This window comes from Mustela erminea, chromosome 3, assembly GCF_009829155.1.
Source record: "Mustela erminea isolate mMusErm1 chromosome 3, mMusErm1.Pri, whole genome shotgun sequence".
NCBI classification, from domain to species: domain Eukaryota; kingdom Metazoa; phylum Chordata; class Mammalia; order Carnivora; family Mustelidae; genus Mustela; species Mustela erminea.
In genome coordinates this window covers 161,846,515-161,852,376 of record NC_045616.1, presented here as the reverse complement: position 1 = coordinate 161,852,376, position 5,862 = coordinate 161,846,515, and positions in this window count along the sequence as shown.

The following is a 5,862-nucleotide window of genomic DNA, read 5'->3' as shown; positions in this document are numbered from 1 at the left end:
TCCATGGAACAGAATAGAGAACTCAGAAATGGACCCTAAACACTATAGTCAACTAATCTTTGACAAAGCAGGGAGTGAGAAAAAGACACTCTCTTCATTAAAGGGTGTTGGGAACATTGGACAGCCACATGCAGAAGAATGAAACTGGACCATTTCCTTACCACGCACAAAAAAGACCTAAGTCAGGAACTAAGACAGGAATCCACTCAAATACTACAGAACACAGGCAGCAACCTCTTCTACCTTGGCCTCATCAACTTCTTGCTAGTCACATCTCCAAATGCAATGGAAACAAAGGCAAAAATGAACTATTGGGACTTCATCAAGATAAAAAAGTTTCTGCACAGCAAAGGAAACAGTTGACAAAACTAAAAGGCAATCTATGGAATGGGAGAGGGTACTTGCAAATGATGCTACAGATGAACGGCTGGTATCCAAGATATATAGAGAACTTCTCAAACTCAACAAAGAATCCAATCTAGAAATGGTCAGATAATCATATCAAAAAATGGGCAGAAGATATGAACAGACACTTCTCCAATCAAGACATACAAACGGCTATCAGACACATGAAAAAATGTTCATCATCACTAGCCCTCAGGGAGATTCAAATTAAAACCACATTGAGATATCACCTTACACCAGTTAGAATGGCCAAAATTAGCAAGACAGGAAACAACATGTGTTGGAGGGGATGTGGAGAAAGGGGAACCCTCTTCCACTGTTGGTGGGAATGCAAGTTGGTGCAGCCACTTTAGAGAACAGTGTGGAGATTCCTAAAGAAATTACAAATAGAGCTTCCCTATGACCCTGCAATTGCACTATTGGGTATTTACCCCAAAGATACAGATGTAGTGAAAAGAAGGGCCATCTGTACCCCAATGTTTATAGCAGCAATGGTCACAGTCGCCAAACTGTGGAAAGAACCAAGATGCCTTTCAACAACAAATGGATAAGGAAGATGTGGTCCATATACCCTATGGAGTATGAGGCCTCCATCAGAAAGGATGAATACCCAACTTTTGTAGCAACATGGACGGGACTGGAAGAGATTATGCTGAGTGAAATAAGTCAAGCAGAGAGAGTCAATTATCATATGGTTTCACTTATTTGTGGAGCATAACAAATAGCATGGAGGACATGGGGAGTTAGAGAGGAGAAGGGAGTTGGGGTAATTTGGAAGGGGAGGTGAACCATGAGAGACTCTGGACTCTTGAAAACAATCTGAGCGGTTTGAAGTGGCGGGCGGGGTGGGAGGTTGGGGTAGCAGGTGGTGGGTATTATAGAGGGCACGGATTGCATGGAGCACTTGGTGTGGTGAAAATATAATGAATACTGTTATGCTGAAAATAAATAAATAAACTAAAAAAAAAAAAGAAAAAGAAATGGGCAGAAGACATAAACAGACATTTCTCCAGAGAAGACATCAAAATGGCCAACAGACACATGAAAAAGTGCTCCACACCACTCGGCATCAGGGAAATTCAAATCAAAACCACAATTTGATACCACATCACAGGAGTCAAAATGGCTAAAATTAACAGTCAGGAAATGACAGGTGTTGGCGCAGATGCCGAGAAAGGGGAACCCTCCTATGCTATTGGTGGGAAATGCAAGCTGGTGCAACCACTCTGGAAAATAGCATGGAGGTTCCTCAAAAAGTTAAAACTAAAAAAAAAAAAAAAAGACCCCGCAATTGCACTACTGGGTATATTTACCCCACAAATACAGATGTAGTGAAAAGAAGGGCCATCTGTACTCCAGTGTTCACAGCAGCAATGTCCACAATAGACAGACTGTGGAAAGAGCTGAGATGCCCTTCAACAGATGAATGGATAAAGGTGTGGTCCATATATGCAATGGAATATTACTTAGCCATCAGTAAGGATGAATACTTACCACAGATATTGACATGGAAGGGACTGGAGGGGATGATGCTGAGTGAAATAAGTCAGTCAGAGAAAGATAATTGTCATTTGGTTTCAGTCTTATGTGGAGCATAATAAAACAATGGAGTGGATCATAGGGAAAGGAAGGAGAACCTGAAGTCATCAGAAAGGGTGAGAGACTCTTAACTCCAGGAAACAAACTGAGGGTCGCAGAAGGGAGGTGGGTGGGGTTATGGGGTGACTGGGGAATGGGCATTAAAGAGGGCACATGATTTAATGAGCACTGGACATTCTATGCAACTGATGAATTACTGAACTCTACACTTGAAATTGATGATGTACTATATGTTGGCTAATTGAATTTCAATTAAAAAGAAAATCATCCCTCATTTCAGGGTAGCTCAGGAGTTTACATTCTGTGTTTTTTTTTTTCCTGATTTCCATGCATGCTCACTAACTTTGACATTTCCTAGCTTCTGAATATGAACAAAAACCTCTACTTATTTTAGAGAAATGTCCCTCTGCAAAATGGCTGTCTACCACTACTGACAGCTCAAAAATATAATTTTGCTCCCAGACCAGGATGTTAAATAGTAAAAATAAAATCAGTAGAATTCAGATTCTTTTAGCCCAGTTTCTATCATCACAAATTTAATGTATAGCAAAGAGAGAAATTAACAAAATTTAGGTCTGTTCTCATCCTTGATGGTCATGTCTTCTAAAGTAGAAACAGATTCTTGGATTTATTATTTATATATATGTTTTCTTTTTATGCACACTCTTCTCCAGAAAGAATTTTCTTGGCACAATAAATGTGATTTTCAGTCACTACTTATTAAATCACCATAAACCACTCTTTTTTTGTTTGTTTGTTTTAATTTTAATTTTAATTTTTTTATTTTTAAAAGATTTTATTCACTTAAGAAAGAGAGACAGAAATAGTGACAGGTAGCAAGAGAGCAGGAACATGGAGGAGAGGGAGAAGCATGCTCTCCGTTGAGCAAGGAGCCAGATGTAAGGCTTGATCCCAGAACCCTAAGATTATGACCTGAGCCTAAAACAGACACTTAATGGACTGACCCACCTGGGTGTCTCTCTTTTTCACTTTTTAAATAAACATAATCTACACGCTTCATCAGAAAACATGCAAGAAATTTTCTATGAACCAAAAGGAGCCAAAGAGATTTTACAACTCAGCCTCCACCTGAGGGACACACTGGAACACAGCTAATGCCTTGGGAGTGGCGTGGGCTGCCTCCCGCCAGGTCCGTGGCTGAAGAACCCTACGATCTCAAGGAGCCCCAGACATTCTCCTGGAAGCCCTTCTTGCAGGGTGTCTCCCTGGGTCACATTCCCTGAACTGGTGTGGGGAGATGGTGCCTCCCCTCCCCCACTGTAGGTCAGGAGCGGGGACCCTGATATCCCCCAGGGTCAGTGCATAGCCTCTGCTGAGCATGAATCCTGGACTCCAAATCTTCCCCTTCTTAGCAAAACTTTCTTTTAGTCACACTGATAAACGCACTTTCTTTTTCTTTGAAGTGGCTGAAAACCAGTCAACTATACGGGCAGTTCAGTGTGAGGCCCGGGGAGCTGCTTCTAGCAACCTCGGACATTTACCCACGCGAAGCGCTGTGGGTCCTTCAGTGGCCATGAAGCCGCGTCCTGATGGTTCCACATCATACATCAGAGAGAACAGATTCCAGTTTCCTTGATGTCACTTCAAACTAGAAGTGTTTTTTGTTTGTTTGTTTGTTTGTTTGAAGCTTAAAAAAAAATAAAACTTTTTAGAAAGGCAGTTTCGAGAAAGTAAAAATTTGAGGTATAAAAATCACAGACCTGGGGACTGACCCCTCTTGGGTTCTGGCTTTTCCAGCGTGGGGGTCTCCACCGCGTCGGCCCCGCAGTTCTCGCGAGCGCGTGGTCTGGCCGCCTCTGCCTGGTGCGGAGATCTGACCCCGGCAGCCCACCGGGGTGAGGGCAGCACTGCTCTTCCGTGAAAGCTCCCTCCTTGAGGGATATCCCGCTCCTTACAGGGCCGCGCGGCCTCCCAGCTGCTGACTTCCAGGGGCTCCCACTGGAGCCTTGGGTGCTCCCCAACATGAAAGCAGGACCTGCCTTTCCCGCTGTTCCCCGGGACTCCCCACGCGCACAAGCCCACTGCTCCCCGGGACTCCAGATGGGGTCACCACTCCAGGAATGAGGCACCATCCGTCCTTCTGATGATCCCCTACCAATGCAGGAAGCCCCTCAGGTCGCTCCTCGGGGCTGCCCCCCTCCCTGCGGCTCCTCCCACGACCCTGCCCTACTGTCCCCGCGTCCATCTCCTCCGCCTCGGTAGGAGGAGGTAGGGAGCTGGGCCGGTCCCCTCTGGAGACCCTCCTGCACCGCAGAGCTGCAGCCACCCTGGCTCTGCGGATGCCTGTGCCAGGGCGAGCTCTCCTGCGGCCCCAGAGGCCACGATCGTTACGCACCTGCCGCCCTGGGGTCCCCACGGAGGCTGAGGGACAACACTTTCTCTGTACCAGATGTTGTCCCTCGGTGCTGTGGACCGCGCGTCCGTATGCCCCCAGAATGCACGTGTCACAGTCCTGACCCCCAGTGGGGCAGTATGAGGGGGTGGCCTGTGGGAGGTGATTAAGCTGATTAAGCGGGTCACAAAGGCGGAGCCTCCGGGTGGGACCCGCGGCCTCACAGGACGAGGAAGAGAGACCAGAGTCCTCTCTCCCCACCACGGAGGACAGCCAGGGGTTCTCGCAGGAACAGATCGGGAGACGCTCGACCGCGGAGTTCTGACCTCCCGGAAAAGTGATGGTGCACACGGGCCACTGGAGGTATTTGTCACAGCAGCTCCGCGGACTGAGACGCCGGGCCAGCGGGCAAGCCCACCCCTGCGCCTCCGCTGCCCGGGACCCTCCAGCGCTCGCTGTCCTGAGGCTCGCCCAGAAGTGCCCGTCGCTGCGCGGAGCCCGACTTCCCGGCACGGCCTGCCGGTCCCAGGGGCCATTCTTTCTTGACATGCTCCCTCGCCTCGAGGGCCACCTTTCCGTCCCCCAGCGAGAGTTTTGGTGGGGTGCGGCCGTGAAGGGCCAGGTGCTGCGGGCCCGCCCCCACCGGGTGCCGCTTCCGCGTCCGGGGCGCTTTCCCCCGTGGAAGGACACCATCGCGGTGGAGCGTCCGGCAGAGACCGCCCGAGACGCTGGAAGGAGGCGGCGCGCAAGCGAGGGGTCGCCCGGGGGACGCGGCCTCTCGGTCCAGGTAGAGACGAAATTTCTCTCTTATCCCGGAGGGCCAGGTGCTCCCCGATGTGAACTGGGGCTGGAACCCGAGTAACCACAGAGCGGGCCACGTTCTCCTCCACCAGCCGTCGAGAGGCTGTGGCGGATCTGGAGAAGACAGCGGACAGAGAGGAAGGCGATTGTCTGGAACAGCCAGAAACAGAAGCAGGACGTCTGAGTGGGACAAAACTGTTGAGTGGGGCCAGGTCTCATAGTTGCGTCCTGAGGACTTTCCGGTATTCTGGGGACCTGTACGTACTGTTACATCTGCAAACATGTAGGGCACCCTTTGTTGCTGTGAAACACTTGGTTGGAGGGTGCGCTGGAACGGATCTGTAATGCCAAGAGGAAAGACAGGCGTTGGGTTGGAAGGCTTCTTTCCACCTGTGATACTAGACAAAGATCCTAAAAAGGCCTTACTTTTACTGTGCTAGCCTTAGTGTGGGCCTTTGATTGGCTAATGAGATGACCTCGGAAGATGGCGGCTTTGGCCCTTAACCGCCCTACCACTGCCCCCGCCCCTGCCCCCGCCGCGCGCATGCCGTCGGGGCCTGGCTTACAGCTCATTTAAAACTACCGTCTTTCCCTCCACCTAACATTTTCAGTCCTTGTAGAAAATTCTCATTCACTTAAAATGGCACACACCTTCTGGCTGTAATATAATAAATGCTTTTGACAAAGATAATGACTTCTATGAG